We start from the raw sequence: 21,407 nt of genomic DNA, 5'->3' as shown, positions 1-21,407 counted from the left end.
GGTGGTCACAGGTCCTTGAGGAGAGCCTGGGAAGGAGGCTGGCAGGAGGGCCGGGCTTTGGGGGAGCTGGTAAACCATCTTGTGTATGCAGCATCTACCCTCTGGGAGCCAGGCAAGGGCAGGGAAACAGAAGGGCTGGCGGCTGTTGTGGAGCACACAGCTGGGGCTGGAGGAGGCCAGGTGGCTTCGTGGAGGAGCAGGGGAAACAGGCAGGCAGAAGAGGGGATTGGTCAGCACTGGTGCCTCTTACTTCTGCTCCGCTGGGTGCGAGCCTCTGTGCTGTATCTCTGAACCATCCTGCAGCAGAGCCGTGCTGATGGGCCAACAGGCAAGGGGAGCCTTGAGCTGGGCCATGAGCGATGTCCCCGCGCACTATGGATATCACTGAGCTTCCCCAGGAGCAGGCCACCACCTGCAAACTGTCTGCACTCGACAGCCAGCCTGTGCTGGGGGACACACACAGCCAGCCTGCCGGGAGCTCAAAGGCAGGTGGGGAGGTGACTTATAACCCTGTCACAGACATGTCACATCTGGCAGAGCAACATCCCGTTGAGTCCCTGTCCTTCAGCGGGGCAGCTCCATCCCGTGTTTGCACCCCTGGTCCAAGGTATCCCCATCCCTAACTCATGGGGTGCATGCATGCCCTGAAACCAACTGCAGGGGTTGGGTCTCTTCACCATCTAATACCCTGCATGTTAACTTAGTTCCTCTCCAATAACAGGCGAGAAGGCCAAGAAATAAAGCAGGTACATTCCGGGAATACTGCAGCAGCAAACACTGCATGAATCACGTCAGGCAGCGTCTTCTTCCCAAAAGAAGTTTGTTCACCCAGGGCGGGCAGCCCACCTTTGGAGCTCAGCCTTTCAAGCAGGAGACAGGTCCTCCACACCAGGCGTGGTGAAGGAGCCAGGTAACCAGGCAGGCAGAGGGAACCTTTGCTTCAGCTGCAATACATGGAAGAGCCTCGCAGTGTCCCCTGGCCGGTTTCTCTGGCTGCATCCCACCTCCATCAGTAACCTCAGCTACTCATTGGCATCAAACCGGCTCCACCAGCTCTTCTTTGGCCATGTGAGACTACCCTTCCCAAGTGACCACCACAGTGCGCCTTTCCAAAACCATTCCTGCCTTTACCCCGCCAGGGCCTCAAGGGCTCCTTTGTGCTCTTGGCACAGCAGACTGCTCCTGCCACAACCCACAAACCTTCTCTGTTCTTCTGAAATGTCCCTACCTGAATGCCAACAGGGTTTAACGTGGCCACATGCAAAACGGAGGGACCCTGGAGAAAAGCATCAATGTGACAAGGTTGCAGGAAGGGGCACAGTGAAAATGGATTGAGTAGGAGCTCTAGACGTGGGACTGTGGTTTGGAGAGCAAATATAGCACAGAGAAAGATATCCAGAATTAGGGAGATCGTTACTGGTTGTTGTGCCTACACAACAGGAAGAATGTTGGAAAATGGAAGCAGGTTCAGAGAAGAGCTACAAGAATGATTTTCAGCCTAGAAAACTGCAGTACCGTGGAAGGTAGAAGAATCCCAACCTCTTTTCCTGACATTGGCCAAAGCTAAACCAAGACTTGGTCCCACTCAGCAAGCACCTGGTGAGCAGCTCTACAGCCCAAACCAAAATGAGCCCCAACTGAGCCTGGGCACTTGTAAATGAGAAAGCAAAGTGCCTGTTGCAAACAGTGTGGTTGCTTACTCATCCAAACCAGCTATGACATGGAAAGAGGGGCTTTCTCAGCTGAGGTCACCCAGGTCTGCTGTGCCCATGGCTGCAAGGCGAGGGACTGCTGTAGGGAGTGTTACCCAAGGAGCAGTCTGGCCTCAGCAGACATAAAGGGTGGGACTGGTCTTCTGCCTTCCTGACCCTTTCTGGGCACAGTAACCATCCGTTCAGTGCTGCAGCTGGAAGGAAGGCATCAGGGATGCGGGTGGCAGCAGTGGGGAGGCGACGATTTTATGTGGAGATGGGGGTGAGCGCAGGAGGGCCCATCTTCTTCCTCTCCTCAGGGACCGTGCCAGCCCAGTGAGGTCTCTGCTGGTTTCCTCTTGGCTGTCAGGCTGTGAGCGCGTTGCGGCAGCCGTGCCAGGCTTTTAACACGAGCACAGCGCTTGCACAGCAGGACCAGGCTGGCTTGGCTGGCCTCCAGCCCCAGCTGCCATAAAACGGGAAATAAGGGAATTGGAGTGAGACCACAGCGACCACCAACCAGCTGCCACTGGCGGCACTGGGGCACTCACCCCCTGCCCAGCGCGAGCAGGCAGCAGTGCGTCACCGCGTGCCCACCGAGCTCAAATGCGCTGGCAGCCTGTGGTGCACCCAGAGCATGCATGGAGGAGGAGGATGAGGATGAGGAAGAAGTCACGTGCCTTGCCCTCCTCAGATGCTCCCAGGGAGCAGGGCAGCCAGGAGCCCCAGGATGCTGCGCACAGCAGACAGCACAGCCCTGCTCACAGAACAGTATGGAGTTTTCTGCTAGTTACATGTTTTATGAAAAGTTATTGGCAAAAATGTTCATTTTCTTTGGCTGCGTTTTGCACAGATCTGGCAAAAATGTAATGTTAGTGTCTCCCCTTGAGAGAACTTTATTGAGTGGAACAAAGTCGGATATTTTTAGCTACCCATTGTTAGCTGGAGAACAAAGCCATAACTAAGATATTTTGTCTCTTACACTGAAATGGGACTATCAGACAAATCCATGTACAGTCATATGTGGCTGCCCATTCAGATGGAGCACGAGAGGGAAACTATTTTTAGCCTGTACACTCCACACGACAACCACATTTCCCTTCCCTTGCATGCTAGACCACCAAAACACACGGACAGTACGGGAGAGAGCAACATTGGAGAGGGGGGTGTGGGGTCACTGTCTTCTGCTGTCCCTCAGGCCATCTGATGAATGACATTTACAGGAGAAATCAGGTAATGAAATCCTAAAAAAAAACCTTTAATTTTTCAGCCTTTTGGGTTTCTTTTTCCACTCAAAGCTGAAATGATACATGTTTCATCAATAGGCAACACGGAAAAGTCAAGGAGGACCAAGATGGATCGTAGCAAAGCAGCAATGTAATACACAGCGCTAAAACCTGAACCCTCATCCCTTTTCCAAAAAAACATGTATATACCCTGAGGGCCGCTCCGATGAGGAGAAAGGATGCCCATGGGCAGTGCTGGGTCATGCAGCCTGCGAGGAAAGGGAACTGGCACAGACCCATCCTGGCGGCGCTGCCGCCTGTCCCGCTCCCGCACAGTCGAACTGTGCTGGGAATGTAACCGTTTTGCGGCTGCCAAGGCATTTCTTTCCAAAGCATTAACCCTGAAATGCCAGAAAGCTCTGTGCAAGGCTGACAAAACCTCCCCTGAGCGCTTTAGTGCTCAACAAATGACATGAGTATTTTACGACTGGCAACATTTTGCAGTGCATTCATTTAAAAGAAACAAAGCGGTCCATAAATGCCCTGGATATCTGAGCGTGAGTGATGCCGGGAGCTTTTTCTAAACAGTTTTTGTGGGTTGCATTGGTGAGTCATGGAGAAGTTGCATTAAATGGCTGAGCATTTGGTGCAACCAGAATGATCCTCCACAGTTAACGGAGCTGTGACACAGTCCTTCTTGCAGGAGCAAGAGGAAAGAAAATCAAGGTGCCATTGCACAGTCTGACCTGCTGGGAGGGATACCCTCCGCACCGGCCAGAGTGGAGGGATTACAGTAACCATCAGAACAGCCTCCAAGTGGCTGCAGCAAAGCAAGAGCCTTCGGGAACCTCACATGGCCCTTCACCATCATCCTCCCTGTGCAAAGCCAGCTGCTGCACCCTCTCCACATTTCCCTGCCGGCCTCTCCAGGAAGGCCAGCTCCTGATTTGCTAAATGCACCTCGTGCCTGTTCCCAAACAAGTGCCACACTCCATGTAGGTCTGCACGTAGCCCAAGACCTGCCGGGTGCAGGTGGCCACCAAGGCCCCACCAATAACACAGGAGAAGTAGCAGGTAGCAGCAATGCCTGACTGCGCTCCGTCTCCCTAGAGATGCTGCAGCACGTAGGTGCCGTGTGTCAACACGACCAAACACTCACGTGAGAAAGCAGCTAGAAGAACAGAAAGACATTAAGTAGGAAACGTAAATTACCTGCAAACTTTTCGGCTGAGCTAGAGTGTCCTGGAGGAGATGCTGCTTTTGTGACTCCTTGCTTTCTCGGTGGATTAGCGCTGCTTTTATCAGGGAGCAGTGATTGTTTTTATAAACTTGAAGCACAGTAAGAACCGGTTTAAAATAGAGTGAACGGAGCTGGTGCGGGTGGAATTAGACAAACTCTGAGAGCTGCTTTTCCAAAAATAAATTAACTTCTTGCAGCCCGCGGAGCAGAGGAGGGGAGGCCGGGGGCTGGCCGGGCAGGCGTGCGGGCAGGCGGGGGGCTGCGGCGGGGGCTGCCGGGGAGGGGGGGCTCTCACCTTGCCCGGCTCCGGCCGCAGGTGAGGGGTGGGCAGAGCATCCCCGCGGGCGGGCAGCGAGCGGAGCCGGGACGGGGGCGGGTCCCCCCCTTGCGCCCCGACGGGCAGCGGCCGGGAGCGGCGGCCCCAGTGCGGAGCCCGGGGTCTGCCCGGCGCCAAGAGCCCCCCCCCGCCCCGCCCCGGGCTCGCTGGGCGCCCCCGGCTGCAGCCCAGGACCGCGGGCTCCGCTCCGGCCCCCGCAAGAGTTAAGGAAGAGGAGGAGCCTCCCCCGCCCGGGCTCGGGTAACAGCGGCAGCCGTTCCCGCGGGTCCGTGCCTGCTCTGCCGTCCCCGGCCGCTGCTCCACCTGCCCCGGCAGCCCGGCCCCAGCCGCGCTCCTGCCCTGCCTTGGAGCGGGAGAGCCCCGGGGCTCACCGGGCGTCCCGTCCCAACGAGCCGCCGTCCCAACGGGACCCCGCAGCGCTGCGACCCGCCGCAAGGCATGCTGCAGCGAGGGGAGCTGAACGCTGCCCCCGGGTTGCACCGGGCTTTTCCCACCTCCTGCACGAACCACAGCCCCCCCTTTTCTTATCTCTGCACCCCTTTAAGTATCTCCGTATTGGTAGCGGGGAGCAGGGGCAGCTGGAAAAGCCCTAGCCCTGCCGTGAGGAGCTGGGCAGGGGTCCCAACCAGGAGACAAGCGAGTTACGTGTCAGCCCCTGCCAGCCTCAGCGCCTTACGTCCCTGTCCTCTGGGCATCCCCGTTTGCCAGTCCGGACGAGCAGAGGAAGGGGTGTCCTTGGCGCTGCAGACTGCCCTGGTCGTGATGAACTGGGGCTTGGCTGCAGCTCATGTCCTACAAAACAGCGCCTGGGCTGGCCAGGGCACCCAGAGGTCTGATCCCCAGGTAAAATAAAACTGGATGTTTTATTGAGTTCAGCCCGGCATTTCCAGAGGTCCGTCACCTCCAGCAGAGCGGACTCTGTCCACAGGCTGATAACCAAGCTGGCATGGCATGTACCAGCTGTGCAACCCAGGGCACGAGTAGTAGAAAGGCACGGCTGTGCACCAAGAGGTCTATTGACAGGCAGGTCCTCTGCGCTGAACACCCCGGCATCAGTCCCGATTGACTTTCTGTCGGGGTATGAGACACGTGTCCATCCAGCCACAACAGCCCCCACCCTACAGACCCTCATGCTCATGGAAGCACCATGGTCAGAGGGTACCAAAGGCAGTTTTAGGGAGCATCATTGGAAGGGGAAGGGGAAGGGATGCTTACAGACCCTGTTCCCCTGTGTCCTGGGCGCACAGCCTCACCTCAGGAGCAGAGCTGCTCTTTATCATGTTGCTGCATCCGCAGGTCCCAAAGGACTTGAATTCTCCAGACTTGGTCCTCAGGATTGAAGAATGAACTGCTGCCAAATGCCCTCTGACTTCACCTATGCATCAAAGCCCTAAAAACATCACCTTCCCACCTACAAACCCCCTTTTCGGAGCTTAGGCTGGCCTAGGCCATCCTGCACAACTGAGCTGGCGTAAACTGTGCCAGTGCAGCCTGTTACGCCTTAGCACCCCTTACATCAACTCTTGCCCTTTTGATCTCAGCGCCTGGCTGAAGCCTGGAGGTTTGCAAGCTCTTGCTGCTGGGAAGGGAACCCAGATGGAGAGAGGGTGTTCCCAGGTGCAATCCTCATCACTTGGGCTAAATTGTGTTTTCTGAACGCAGGAGCAGTCCAAGAGGCGGTGCGTCTCTGCTCAGGCTGTGCCTCTTTTCCCCATTAACACCGAGCTCCAAAAGCTCTCCTGGCTGTGCTCCTCTGCCTCTGCTCTCCACATCCTCTCCCTGGTGCTTTCTCCTAATGGATTAAGAGCAGAATGATGTCCACCCACCCTCCCACCATCCCCCATGGGTGCCACTGCTGTGCTCTGCGCTGGGGCAGTGCTGCACCCAAACTTTCACCCTTCCAAAAAAAAAAAAATCACTGTAGGTTTTTTGACACAGCAGGTAGCTCCCTTGAAGAAAACCCCTCTTCTCACCGGCATCTAGCCCCAGGACAGCCTTCCCTGGCCGTGCAGGACACCTCTCCCCCGTGCAGGGAAAGTCCCTTTTCTTCTATTTATTTATATTCTTCTCGCTATAAACTCACCCACTGACGAACCTGCTGTTCGTACTAACAAACACATCTCTTTGGTCTGTGCAGAAGCTGCTGGCCGGGCAGACATATGTAGCGGGGGGGATCTCCCCCAGCCCTTCCATAAATCCTTGGCTTCCACCAGGTTTGTTTACATGGCAGCTTGTGAGCGAAGCCCTTTTGGCAAAGCTCCTGATCTAGGACAGACCTAAGCCAGAGACCCAAAAGGGCCTGCACCAATAGTCTAATGGGCACGAGGGTCCCTGTGGAAGTTAATTTCCTATCACATCTAGACACTCTGCCTGGGAGAAGTCTGTTCACAGTACGTTTGGACAAGACAGAGCTACGGTCCAGAAAGTGTCCTTTAGGAGCAAGAACTTTTTAGGTCAGGGACACAAAGGGAAACAGCAACGTTTCTGAGGTGGAGAGGTGTTTGTGTACTAATGGGCTGTGGAGTACCTGTATTGTTATTTAGACTGTCATCATTAGGCTTCAGAGTTAACAGTCCACACCAAGCACTGGAACAACTCACCCTTCTCTGAGATTTCTTCCAAGCCATCTGCTGTCCACACTGCCACCACTGACGGGGAACATTTGAGTTTTCACTGCAAGGTCCTCACAACTGGAAGGCCTTCATGACAGTTTTGCCGCAAGAGCTCAGGTGGGGCAGGACCACTCTGCAGTGATGCCAGAGCTGTGGTCCAGTGCTGGCAGCCAGGCCAGGGTGAGGGGAGGAGAGGGAGCTCTGGAGGGTGATGGATCCATTTCACAGGTGCCTTTCAGAGGGACACCTGTGTGCCAGCTGTGCGGCGGTGCCAGACACGTGGCAGGCACTGGGTAACACCACGGGTCAGAGGATGAATTTCCTCCCCACCAGCTCTATATGTGGTGAGTTTATCCCATCAGTGCCGTGAGCTGACAGCACCCCACAGCAGAGGGGCTCAGCTCCATCCTTCGGGCCATGCGGACCAGGGAACAAGCGGGTTGATGGCATGGGGCCATCAATGGGCGGCACGGAGGTGGCGTGGCCATGCTGCCCACAGGCAGCTTGGGCTGTCTCTGTTGGCAATCCCACAGGACCGTGTGAACAGCTGGCATGGGGGCGTGGGGTGATTTGCTGCCCGTGCCACGCAGCTGCCCTTCCTGTTTGCCCATGGGCACCATGATCCCCCACGGATTGCAGCAGTGGGTCCCCCACGGATTGCGGCAGTGTGGCGGTGGCATGGCTCTGCCGCTGTGCACGCTCACAGGTGCTTGGGCTTTGCTCGGGATGGGCAGACCTGGGGTGTCCCAGGGGTTGGCCGGGGGAAGCGGGATGCAGAGGTTGGATCCAGCAGCACCCCGGATCCAGGCAGGTGCTGGGAACGTGACGGGGGGTGTCTGGCACTGCACATGCCTCGCTGGGTTTCCATCCCGCTTCAGCCTCCCAGCACCGCGCCGGCTGTGTATCAGACAGTTTATTTTAGCCATTGATGGGGGGAGGCAGAGGGCAGAGGCTGGAGGATCAGGGGCTGAGGCTGTGTGGGCGGGAGGGGGCCGTCAGCCCGTGCCTCCAGTGTGTGTGACACGCGTTTGGTGTCACCGAGTGGGAGAGCTGCGAGCGGGTGAAATATGAGCTGCGGGTTCCCGGCTGCAGCTGGAGGAGCTCGTCCTGCAGCCTGGCCCTGTTCCCTCTCCAGGGCAGGAGGGGCAGGTCAGCAAGAGCCGGTGCGGATCCCAGCACCGGCTGCACGCAGTCACGTCGCACCAAACGGGGCCAGATGGACCTTGGCTGGCCAGGACAACCCCGTGGCCGTGGGGCTCAGCCCTGGCCACTCTCAGCGCCGGGGCAGCAGTGCGGGAAACACCACCCTCGCGGGGTGCACGCTCTTGGCATGGCTCCGGGATGGGCCAGCAACCGTGCAGGGTGATTTTTCCTCACAGCCCTTACATCTCGGTTGTTCCTGAGATGCTGGAAGGGTCAAATGTCCTTCGCCCAGCATCCAGCCTGACCCTGTGCCCATGCACAGGCAGACGCGCACTGCACACACCCCTGGTTATTGATCATCTTGGCACATCATCTCATTCACATCCGTAGCCCAGCCCAGCAGCCAGCGAGCTCACAGTGGTCAAGATCCCGCAAAGGGCTCCTGAGCCGTGGTGCGGCCTCACCGACGCAGCGAAGGGCCTGCTGGCACTGGCACAGGGGAGTTACCCAAAAGCAGGCTGCCGGCGCTAGTGCGAGGTGGTCAGATAACTGCCGGGATGCTTGGAACGTGGTGCGGCATGGCTCGGCTTCGGAGCAGGCAGGCCTGGTTCCTGCGCATTTATTTCAGCCGTGCACGTGCGCGATGCTGTCGGTGCGACACCACACAAGGTGATGGATTGATTTGCATCGCATTCTGGGTCGTGTGTACGAGTGTGCATGGGGGGGCAGTGCAGGTGCAGGCACTTGCCTGAGGAGGGGGCAGGGCAGTGTGAGCTCTGCAGCAGGGTGCTCTGCGAGCAGCACACCAGGGCACACACCACCCAAATACCACAGTCCTGCTTCAACCTATAAACCCCCAGAGCAGCACCTGGCACGGGGGGGGGGCCAGAGGGCTTGGGTTGGCCGGCCCAAATATGTGCTGGGGCTGCTCCTCCTGCGCTGCCATGGCCTCCTGCTGAGCTGCACTGTGCCCCAGCCCCAAGAAAGCTCCTTCCTTGCTTGCGATCTGCAGGGACAGGGCAGGACAGGCTGGAGCCTGTCCCCAAGATACTCCAAACAGGAAAAAAAGGAAGAAAATAAAATAAGTATAAAGGAATAAAAATGACCTTTCAGTGACTGTGGAGCCCCAAGCTGCCATCCAAGGGAAGACACAGGAGGCTTGGGTCCCTGCTGTGGGCAACCTTAGCAGCTCCGGCCACCACGATGCAAAATCCAGGGGCTCTGGTGTTGAGTGTATACATGAATCAGAGATGGGAATCCCAGCCCTGGGTGGGCAGTGGCAGGGCCAGATGCAGCAGTCATGCCCTAACACATGCAGTAGGTTCTTCCCCCCACACCCTGCCTTTTTGGGGGGGTACAAATACTTCCCTTGGGCACCCGGCCAGCCCTGGGGGACGCAGGGATGCTCTCCTGCATCAGGACGCTCTGCCCAAAGGCTAACTCTCACACTTGGCAATGGGAATTGGGCACCTCCTACGCCGATGGCACCTGCCCACGCATGGACAGTGGGCTGTGGCAGCACTTGTCCGAGGGACACCCTGGGACTGGTGCAGACACTCCTCTGCGGCGAGACAGGGCTGTCGGCAGCCGGAGGGACCCTGCTCCCTCCCGGCTCGCTGCAGACCGTGCAGGGCTCAGGACCTGGAGCGCGGGGCACCACGGATGCGGTCGGCAATGCACTCCCCACGCTATTCTTAGGAAGGGTAACGTTTATACAAGAAATTTAAGCTTTAAACCCAGGCACCATAAATAGTCTATTTTTCAAGGGCTCCAAGTCAGTTGTAGGCTCAGAGCCAGAGCCAAAATTTGGCAGCTGTCTTTGTTTAATGATTAATTAAAATGAGGTAACAAAACGAGACATATCTATTAACGAGGGTATTTGCAGCGTCAGTAGAGGATTCCAAATGGCTGATTTTTTTCCCCTTTTAATCTTCAAACTTCTCGTTAGGAAAACAAGCTCTTCCTCCCTCCGCAGCCGGGCTGGGTGGGAAGGGCTGTGCCGCGGCCCCTCGCCCTGGTAGCGGGAGGGGAGCGGCGGGCAGGCAAGGCTTTATCTTTATGATCCTCTTCCTTTAAACAAAGCGAACCCTCCGCATAAAGATTTTTCCAGTTTGGAAATTTTATTAGACCTTTAAGTAAACTTCGATGGAGAGACCCTTGGCTGTGACAGAGGCAGGAGGGAGGAAGGTTTGCACATTGCTTCGGCTCTGTGCTGGCCTTTCCCCAGCGGGTGCCACACAATTAGGACTAAAACGGGAGTGATGGAGGCAAAGGGGCATTTTCCAGGCTCTTTTTCACATGTACTGGACAAACGGGGCCAACCCGACGTCCCCACCCTGCCTGGGGCAGCAGCACGCAGTTTTCTGGGCACCTCGGGGAGGTGTGAGCAGACAAGGTGACAGGGAGGATGGTGCAGATGGAGCCTGGGAGGCTTCTTCCCATCCGCTGCGCTCTTAGCTCATCCCCTGACACTGGATACATTTTCTAGCTCAGAAAACCAAGCAGAGCACCAAGCTGCCTTGTGTGGGAGGTGCCCGTGGTCAGAGGAGAGTTAAAGTGTGCGGAGAGGTCCAGAGCAGCTCTCGGGGGTGTGCGGAACAGGTTCACACCCCCCCCCCCCCAAAGGCTCCAAAGCTTTAGCCACATGGGAAAGCACCCAAGTATGAGGAAAAGGGAAAAACATCCCAAAATAGTTTAGTCTTGTTTTCTGCACTGAGACGCCCAGACAGGGTGGGAGTTCTGGTTGTGTCTGAGCTAAAAATTACAGTAAATAGAAAAGTGGCTGCAAAGCCCCATGTTCTGGATAAGAAGGACATGTTCAAACACCGTCCATCAGGGTGAAGACGTGCTGCCGATGAAGGCCCATAAATAAAAGAGGAGGGGGATGGAGTTAAACGAGCTCTGTGTCGAGGGGTGAACTGTCAACCGCCTGCTGAAGTGTGTCTTCTCCCCAGTGTGTTTCTCTGGACAAACAGGGAGTGAGGGGAAATGGCTTTGTACACAGGGACCACTCCGAGCAGAGGTGGGATCCCGGCATTCCCCTCTGGACATGGGTCCAGGACCACCGAGCCCACCTGGGAGCAAAGGGGGGGCTCATTCTGCCCCTCTGACCGGAGAAGAGAGTGGTCAGGATGGACCTGCTCTGGGCATCCCATCCTCCCTGCACTGCTCTCCAGGCACATCTCAGCTGCTAGTGACATTCCAGTGTAAGCACTGAAGTCTGATCTTTGGGGGAGGTGATAGGGATGATGGGTGGGTTGTCCCTGTAACAATCAGAGGTCCTGGACATTTGCTCCGGTGGGGCTCTGGTTGTGCAGCGCACAAGCCATGTGAGCGGGCAGGATGGGGAGCGGGGGGGGGGGGGGGGATGGGGGTGCTGGAGCAAGGCAGACTTGGAGTGGAGGAGGGCCCACAGCTCCTCCTGGGGGGATCAGTCCCCCGGGGGAGGAAAAGGGGGATGGCCCACACCAAGCACCAGCTTCCGGCCCCATAGCAGGTCCTGGGATGGGTGAGCTGGTGAAAACCCAGCAGCACCTTGGGATCCTCGGCTGTCCAAGCTGTGGCTGGAGCGGAGCTGGCCCAGGGGTGAGGGTGGGAAGTGGGTGTGTGCCACCCTTGGCGAGGCAGGGTCCCATCTCCCGGACCTCTGGACTGCAGTGTAATGGTCGCATTGGAGGGGCCTGCTCCAGGGAAGGGGACAGGGCACCCCACGGGGCAGAGGTCCGGCCTGTGCAGCTGCTAGAGCCGGCTCTGCTACCCTGGGCAGGGGTCCCTCCGGGACCCTGGCCCTGCGTCAGGATCTGCGCTAGGGGTGCAGGAGGTGGCACCGAGGGCAGCAGCGGACAGGGAAGGTGACAGGGCAGCCAGAGGGTGGGAGCACGGGAGCACGGGAGCACAGCGCCGTGGGCTGGGAGGGAGCATCTTGGGTGTCTTGATGGGGCTGAGCCTGCAGCAGCAGCAAGCGCAGGACAGGGACATGGGGCAGCTCTGGGGAGCGGGGCAGCAAGGAGGGGGGCAGCAAGGAGGGAAGGGGGGCAGCATGAGGAGCAGTGGGGCAGCCTGGGGGAAGCACAAGGCAGCACACGGGGCAGTGGGGCAGCATGGGAGGTGGCAGGGGAGCTACCCGGGGGCAGTGGGGCAGCAAGGGGGGAGAGGAGCAGCACAAGGGGCAGCGGGACAGCACAGGGGGCAGTGGGTGAGCACGGGGGGCAGTGGGGCAGCACGGGGGGGCAGCAGGGGATGGGTGGAGGGGACGCGGTGGGGCCCGGGCGGCTGCGGTTACTGGCGGGGGCTGCCCCGTCCTCACCCCCCGCGCCCCTGCTCGGCACCTTCCCCGTCCGCCCCAGGGCGGGGGGGTCGCAGCGGCGCGGCGGTGCCTGCGGGAGCGCGGTGCCATCTAGGGCCGAGCCTGGGCTGCTGCAGGGCCCGGCCAGGGCTGCGCGGCTGCCGCTGCGGGGAACGGTCGGGCGCGGCCCCGGGCCCCGGGCCCCGGCGGCGGGGCAGGAGCCGGCGCAGGCTGCGGGGCCGGTCCCGAGACAGGACGCGCCTTGGCCCGAACCCGCTCCACATCCGGGCGGGAGCTCAGCGAGGGCCGGGGCCCCGTCGCTCCCCGGGGACGAGCAGCCAGCGGAGCAGCCCAGGGCTCTCCCCGGCTGCGGCTCTTCTCCCCCCGGGGCTGCGGGCCGTGACGGGCTCTCAGCCGCGGGGAACCGCCGCACGCTGCGCTGCTCCTGCGAGGAGGCCGGCAGGGCCTGCGGCTGCAGTCGGGCGGTGCAGGTGGGTACTGCAGGTGGGTACTGCAGGTGGGGTGCTGCAGGTGAGTGCCACAGGTGGGTGCTGCAGGTGGGTGCTGCAGGTGGGTGCTGCAGGTGGGTGCTGCAGGTGAGTGCCACAGGTGGGTGCTGCAGGTGGGTGCTGCAGGTGGGTGCTGCAGGTGGGGTACTGCAGGTGGGTATTGCAGGTGGGGTGCTGCAGGTGGGGTACCACAGGTGGGTACTGCAGGTGGGGTGCCGCAGGGGCACGCTCCTGGGCACGGTGTAGACGGGCACAGCAGTGCAGATCTGTGTGCTGACCATCGCGACCAGCATTACGTTTGGCAGCGACCCGCACACCAGGACAGCCTTGCAGCCCCGTGCTGTGCATTCCCCACTGCAGCACTGGTGGCTCTGGGCTGGTCCTGTCCCCACCCCAGGCCTTGCACAGCAACGGGAGGGGGGGAGAGCTGGGCTGGGAGGCTGGTCTGTAGCAGGAGATGGAGGCCACCTCCTCACAGCATGTCCAGGCGGGGCTAGGCCTTGGTGGGTGCTGGGCCAGGAGGTGGAGAGTCCCAGTGCTCTGAGTTTGTCCTGGCCCTTACAAGATGGATCTTGCAGAAGGCTCTGGGAGCAGAGCTGGGGCTTTTTTGACTCTTGGCGTTTAAGCTAAGGGCACATGTGTCAAGTCTTAAGTTACTGTCCCAAAACCTGCATGTTTTTCTGCACGCTTCCCAGAAGCACGCTGGCAATGATGACAGTGCTGTGGCTGGCCATCAGTCTGGTCTATGGCACCTTGCTGTGCTGTGACGCCTTCGCCTGTCCTCGGGCAGATCGGGCAGTTTCCCTGCCCACGAGGGTGGGAGGTTTCTCCATGCTGCCTCTAGCTCTCCTTTGGCCTCAGAAGCAGACTGAACCTTACTCGCTACTTGAAACTTGGCCCTGAAGTGTCACGCAGGTACGGTGCTGGCTCTGCACAGTGTGCTCACACCCAGATCACTTCTCCAGTGGGACAATACCAACCTCCTGGGTCATGCAGTAAGAAGTACAGATGTGTCTTGAGAAGAGAAAAGCAGAACTTGGCAATAAATCCTCCTAAATCAGACACACGGGCTGTTCTGTGTGTGCTTGCCACATCCTGCAGCTGTCAAGGGAAACGCTGAAAGGCTGGAGCCCAAGGGCTGCCCAAGAGTGACGGACAGGACAGCAAGGGGCTCTGGGGATGCGAAGGCTTGTACAAATCAGGCCCAAAGTCTGCAAGGAACGTGGAGGAGAGAGGAGGAGGAGGGTCCAGTGAGGCTGAAGCTGGGGCTGCCTGCATGCCCTGCCTATGTGTTCTTGTATTTCCAGGTGTTTGGATTTCCTTAGCATTGATTCTAGAGCGAATTTCCTGGTGTCAATCTGATTTCTGCTATTTGCCTTTCTAAAGGCTTCCCCTGTGCGCTGCAGTCTACAATGTTCACCTTCAGTCCCAGTTTGATGAAGTTTTGACCTGGAAAAGCAGAGAGCGCAGGCGATTTCTCAGTGCACATCCTCGGGTTAACAGAGGTGACTGTGGTATGCAGCATGCCTTGACAGAGTGGTTTTTCCAGAGCTGCATGCTGTCCCCCTCTCCCAGGTCTAAGCCATACAGTTTGCAGATCACCACAGGTGGGAAAAGCCTAAATTTCTATATTTCAACTGCCCTGTCTCCTGCTGCAAAAGAGGAAGCTCTTTGTATTCCTGCTCACTTAAATTCAGCTATATGATGCTGACTGGGTTTTTGTGTGCCGTGGACAGAGGACAAAGAGGAAATTACAGGGAGAAGGATGCTTTTCCTTCTCGAAACAACAGGAATTGATTTAATTTATACTTTGACAGCCAGAATTGAAAATTATCAAGACCCCCTGCAGCTGAGAGTGGAGTGTTTGTCATCCTTTTATTGAAAGAGCCGAAAGTAATATCCCCTCAACAGGGGTGACTGGGGGAGAGATTTGCCGCTGCAGGGGGTCAGACATATCCCTACATCTGCTCTTCTGGGGAGTCTGTGTGAGATTGCAGATAAGAAATGTAAACTTTGTTTTAATGAAGCTCCCCAGGTTACACCTTGCTGTTCGCTCCCTGAAATCACTCTAAATTCAGTTATTTCTGTGGCCCAAACAATTTGTTACTCTTTCCCCATTAGCTGCATGTATTTTTGCGTGTTTATTTTCTGTCTCTTTGGAGGTTTTACTGGCTAAGGCAGTCCCTGTGATGTCCTGTGCAACTTTGTGAGAATTTCCCCACTCCTCTGTCAAGTATAGTCATTATCTGTTGGTGAGAAACAAGGCTTTTTCAGCAAAATGCCACTAATCTGAGGGATAAACCACCTGAAAGTTCACCTCCTGGGGTAATCCTATCAATTACCTCCATTCAAATACCATATTTATGGAAAAATCAGCATTGTCAAATTGATTTCTCATCCTGGATTCCTTGGATGCCTGTTCTTGATTACTTGATGTCATTGATAACTGCAGTCACTATATCACTCAGAATCAGGCTTGCTGGTAAAATCCACCTCTGTGGCTCTGCAGAGCCAAACTCTGCAGGATTTAAGAGAAATCCTTTGCGTTTTTGATCCTGCCTGTTGCAACGCTCAGCAGGAGGGGACTCTCTGTGAGACCCTGCTGTCCTACTGCCCTGTGCAACCCATTTTGCAGGCTCACCACAATGCACCCGGTGATTTGGGGATTTTTACACGTGTTACTTGGGTGTCTGAGGAGTTTTACGGTGAGCAAGATTCACTCAGGAACCTTTGCTCACGTGTAATTCCCTGTCAAGGGATGTTAGAGGAGAAGATTTAGGGATAATTGAATAATATCAGCCCCTTCTGGGAGTTATATAAAATTGTGGGGACAGACAGCTTGCTCTGAGGATGGTGTTTGTGACACTGTGGCTCTGGTGTTATCCCTCTTTTGTTCACTGTCACATGGAAAGTCTTTTCTTTTCACGGTGCATTGGTTCTTTCTCAGGACGTAGGCAGAGAAGAGCATTTTTGTGAGGAGGCTCCAGCCTTGTCCGTGTCGCATGGTACCAGTGATAACCGGGTGGAAGCCAAACGACATGGCAGGCTGCTGCTACCACTCAGATTCACCCCATGGGTTGTAAGCTGCAGCAAGAGGATGTGTCTGAGTCTTTTCTCTGTGGATTTATTTCCTTTTTGCAAATACTTCTGTAGTCCCCTGGTTATAGCCCAGGCAGGGCTTGCTGTCAGCTGAAGAGCCCTACTGAACAGCACCGTCAGATCAGCAAACTAGTCCTGCAGTGCCATGTTTCTTCTTCCCCAGAGAGGCTGGGGGAAGGGCTGAATTGAGCTCAGGCTCCACGTATCCCTGTGTTGGCTCAGTCAGGGAGCGCAGCCAGTGCCCAGAGGCCTCCATATGATGCCTTGTTCCCTGCATCCCCCACGATCCCCATTTTATTTATAATCATTAGGGTAGAAGCAGCCAGAAGCTTCTGCTGTCTGCTGGGTCATGGCTAATGCTACTCACACCACATTAAAAGGCCCATTAGCACTTGGGGTTTTCTCTCTTGGAAGATGCACATGCAAATAATCAAGTTGCTTCTGGATCTTCATTTTGGTAACACCTGGATGATGCACGCTGGCCTCTTCTGCTCGGTCTGTATATGCAGGATGTGAACAGAGCACACAGATGGGCATCACAGACCAAGGAGCACCTTCTGCTTTGCAACTGCCTTGCAGGCAAGGTCCTGCCTGTGATGGTGAGGGCAAGGGCATGGAAAAAGCACAGAGGAGAAGGAACCTTGTATCCACACTTTTGCTATCAGCAGCATGAACATGGAACAGCCCAGGGGAATGACCTTGGTGCTTCAAACACCTCTCCAAGGTGCACACTGGGGACTGGAGGATGGACACCAGCTAGTAGAGAGGAGATTGGTGACTGGATCCACCAGGATAGAGGACAGACTCTGAGAAGTAAGACACCAAACAAGGATCCCCAGACCAGACAATTCTCTCATCAAATACAAGCATGGACATTGCAATGGCAGGAAAGGCTTAGGGACATTTGCACGAGTTCCCAGAGCATTCCAGTTTTTTCCATTGCTCTGCCATCAGCATCACCCACCCACAACTGCTCCTGACACCAGGCCAGATGTGGTCCCAGCACTGCTGTGGCAGGGAAGCCTCCCATCCCTTAGCACAGCTGGCCCTTCCACGCTCACTGCAGCCCTGCGTCCTGGCTTGCTCACTGATATCGAGCCAGGGGCTTCTGTGGTTTCCGGCTCAAGCGCTCTGTTTTACCAGTCAGCATCACCACAGTTTTGACAGGCAGCTGCAAACTTCTCATCCTACGTTACAGGCTGCTACGGCCTGGCTTTCACTGCTGAAAAAGGAGAACAGAACTCCTTTACCTGTGGGTAACTAATGTGTGAGGACAAATAGGAGGTAAAACTGCAGGTTCACCTTGGGCTAGCTGAGGCTATTCTAGGGGAAAATCACACCCTTTTTAAGAAGAAATAGTAATTTCATGATCCGAACTGGCATGAAGGTGGGTGCCACTATAGATCCCCTTGCTCAGTCCCTCTAGACTGGGAAATTAGGCCATTTTTGTAGGATATTATGATGTCCTTCCTACATGTTGCAAGAACATGCTGGGCTGGTGTGAAAAGGCTGGATGCAGCGTTGTGGGTGACAGACGGCTGGACAGTTTGTGTAGTGATGGAGAAGGGAAGGGGAATGGGATGAAGTAACACCATATCCAGGAGGGCTTGGAGTACTGGCCAGCCAACCAACGCCTGCGTGCACCCTGCCTGCGTGCACCCTGCCTGCACAGGTGTACCTTGAGCTCACTAGTAACACTGCTTTTTTGCACATCGTCTACTCCACTGCGCAGTAGGGCCAAGTTCAGCCATGGCCATGTGTTTGCGGCTAAAAGGGATGGTGCATGCTGCTGTGGGGTCAGTCAAGGAGCAGCAGGAGCAGAAAAGGTCTGGATGCCTTTTGCTGAGTCTCCTGCTCATCTGAACCTGACTCCACAGAGAAAGAAGAAAATGTTTCCTTGCAATTCAGCACTGCAAAACGCTAGCCCATCCCCAAGCTCTCATTAACATGACTCCAACATCCAGTGCACAAGAAGAAATGCAACATTCAGAGCAAACTCCTGGTTGGCCCACAGCCACCTCAGGAGTGTCAGACCCATGCCAGCTTCTTCACTGACCATGGCAGAAAGCACACAAGTTAAATTCACTGGAGCATTACTAGTGAGAACGCCTCCATCTGCACTGCGGAATGGCCTCAGGTCTCGGCCCTGACTCTACATCCTGCAAGGAGTCTCTACCCCAGTCTATAGCAGCTGTGTCAGACCCCCTCAGCTGTGGAGCAGATCACCCCTGCTGTTCCTCCAGCCTGGGCAGGATGTTCCAGACACTAGTCTGTTTGGGATTTGATTTGTGCAGTTTATATGAACTGGACTTACCTCTGAGTGTGCCTGGCCCATAGGGTGGTGGGGAAAGGGGACTGGGACAACCTTGTCCTGGAGTACCAGTGCCCCAAGGCCATGCTGTGCCCTACAGGGAAGTCCATCAGGCTGTTGTTGATGTGATGCTCCTGACCATCATTTTCACTCCTGAGCAGCAGAGTCCTCTCCTGTGCTGGGCCAGGCATTGAAGCACCTTAAGGGCAAAGGCTGGGACCTGAACATGCTCTGCAACGCTATAGCAGTTGGGTACAGAGGACATATGCACTGAGCCCAGCTACAAACTCTTCCATGCACATGCCCAACTGCACCCCTCATCCCCCAGTGCCTCCTGTCACAGGGTGACATCTCCATCTCTGGGCAGCCACGAGCAGCCTCTTGCAGTGTCACTGCTTCATGGTGCAGGACAGACCTGTTCCTCATAGTGCCCCCTCCTGCTCCTTGGTGCCTCTGGGAGAGTCCCTTTGCCTGAGAACAGTATATTGTGGTTATTGCTTTGCCCTCAAGGTCTTCTATTTCCCACTAATTTTGCTTCTTATCTTGGCCAGACTGGTTATCTTTACAAGCAACAAATTTCACAAGAAGCCTGAGTGGGCCACTGACCCACCTAAACTCTTCATATTGTCCTGTGCCACCTTTAATCTACATGTAAACCTGCTCTTCTAATAAAACTCCAGACTACAGGGGATAATGGATAATCAGTATAATATACAGCCTGTGTTAGCAAACAAATCGAAGCATCAGTATCATCTTGGGAAAGTCTCAGAGATAAACATCCTCCCTTGTCTGTTCCTGGTATCTGTTGAGATATTGCTTTTAAATCTCCCTTGTGGCATGTCTGATGTTATCCCTTCAGCTGAATTAGTTAACCAAACTCTGCATTACTGTGTGTTATTTAAGTATGGGCCAGATGGGGTGTATTTCCTCACAACCCCGAGGCAGCACTGATTTTATAATGACTCTCCAAGCTGGGGCTGATCACTGCATGTGATCTTTACAAGCTGGAAAGATGAAGCATTCAGGGGGAATTAGACTGTAATTTAGCATTTATTATCAAAGGATTGGGAGACCTGTTCCAGGAGATGCCCTTGCTCCTGAAGCAGTACTCTGCTTCACACCCCTGCCCGGTCTGGCAGGAGTTCAGACTGATGGTGGCTTCCCAGATCACCAACAGCCACTCACAGGCGGCTTGCAGGAGGAGGGGGCTAAGGACACCACCAGGACAGGCCATGAGCCTCATGCAGAGTGCACGGGCATGAGGAGCGCCAACAGGGCACATAGAGAGGAGCCTGCAGACTAGCTTGGGCTTTCCCTGGTCAGGAGGCAGGTTTTGATCTCTGTAGCCTTGGTTAGACCAGAGAGTGAACCCTTGGTCCATTACCAGGCACCTCCGATGGATGCTGCTCATTGCAACAACGGTTTCAAGCAGCAGCGTGCTGTTAGATGAGCTCCTGACACCTCCGCAGCCACTGCACAGTGGCACGGTCAGATAGCCTGCCTGCATGGACCCCAGCCCTGTTTCAGAACGGGACCTCCTGCGTGCAAAGGCATGAGGCAGTTTCAGTCGGTCCCTGTTGTGCTACAGAAGTGAATTGGAGAAATACAGAGATGTTGTCTACAGTATTAATGTCTCTGGGTGATTCCTCATCACAACCCAGGCAAAGCTCACTGCCTCTGCGCACCCGAAATGTGCACCAATGGACCACAACTCTTACTTCAGATGACTTTGAGAAGCAAAGGATGGCTTTACCATCCAGAATTTCTGAGAGAACTATTCCAAACCTTTACAAGGTCATGCTGAAAATCTGAAACCAAGATCTTTCTCAGCTTAATCAAGCACCATATCTGTAAGACAAAAGATAGTTTTCCAAGGAAATCTGAATCACATCTAGGATTAAGTTGGCAAAATATGTGAGTCATTCACATTATATATATAGGGATTAAACTCTGGGATGTCCCTACTGCTCTGCCAACAAATCTGTTAGGCTAGGACCCTCTCACCCATAACAAGGACCACAACTGTAAAATAAAAGACTTTTCCTCCTAAACCAAGTCTTTGAAATTCCTCCCCAATATGTGAGCTGCCCAGACAACATTGCAGCTAAAATGGCAAAGGACAGTCATGTGCTTCTGTCAGCATGGACCTCAGGTCAGATTCAGAGCTTTTTTATTTGCTTCCTGTGAAATCTTCATAGGACTGGGATATTATAGGCAGTTTTGTCGCTTTACAGAATTTTAGTGAAGTCACAGCTCTAAATACTGGCCTGTGCACAGAAAACCAAGCCAGCAAGGTTGGACAAAATTGCCAGGATTCATCTGATGAAAAATACCACACACCATCTTAGTTATTTCACCAACTAAAGAAGCATTGGGTGGAAAACCCATGCTAGCTGGTCAGAGCCCTAAAAGAGCTTTTGTGCTCCCAAAGGTGTAAAAAAATGCATTAAGCACAAAAAAAGCTATTTTCATACTTCCTGATTATTCACTTGAGCAGAAAACCATTGACACAGGGAGGAAGTGATGCAGCAGTGGAGCAGGAATGTGCAGATAGAGCACTCACCTTTAGGAATCCTCAACTTTTATTGGGAAGCAATTTAAGATTTACACTGATGTTTCCCTTTCCTGTGTGACAGGGAGCAGAGCCAAGGGCTGTGAGTGAGCATTAGGCTGCAGGACTGTAACGTGTAAAATGTACGTGAACAAAGAGTTTGCAAACAAAGAGTATTTTATTTCATCCAGAAGTGGGGAAAACCAGGAAAAAAATGCCATGCTACTTTGAGCTATTGTGTGAAGAGATGGGAGTCAGAAGAATGAGAAATGCTAAGTGAATTATAGATTTGAAGAAAGACTGACAGAACAGATGTAAACATCCATGGCAAGATCTGGAGGTTTGGACAGGTCCCCACTCAAAGTGCTTGCTTGGATCACTAGAAAAGAAAGGGAAGAGCATT

The 21,407-nt window shown here is 55.1% G+C and overlaps 1 protein-coding gene across 3 annotated transcripts in view; it reads right to left on the bottom strand.

Annotated features, from left to right (window-relative positions):
- Positions 1 to 4,183, bottom strand: part of MYOCD (myocardin) — a 262,701-nt gene extending 258,518 nt beyond the window's left edge. The window contains exon 1 of one of the 3 annotated variants that reach the window (XM_075770418.1): positions 4,130 to 4,183. The gene's annotated coding sequence lies outside the window, so the exon portion shown is untranslated. The remainder of the gene's footprint in view (positions 1 to 4,129) is intronic. The other 2 variants (XM_075770422.1, XM_075770421.1) reach the window with 2 other exon arrangements.
- Between the last annotated feature and the right edge of the window lie 17,224 nt (positions 4,184 to 21,407).

Source organism: Balearica regulorum, chromosome 18 (assembly GCF_011004875.1).
Source record: "Balearica regulorum gibbericeps isolate bBalReg1 chromosome 18, bBalReg1.pri, whole genome shotgun sequence".
Lineage (NCBI taxonomy): Eukaryota > Metazoa > Chordata > Aves > Gruiformes > Gruidae > Balearica > Balearica regulorum.
Note: the sequence above shows the minus strand (reverse complement) of the source record. Positions and strands in the feature narration are given on the sequence as shown.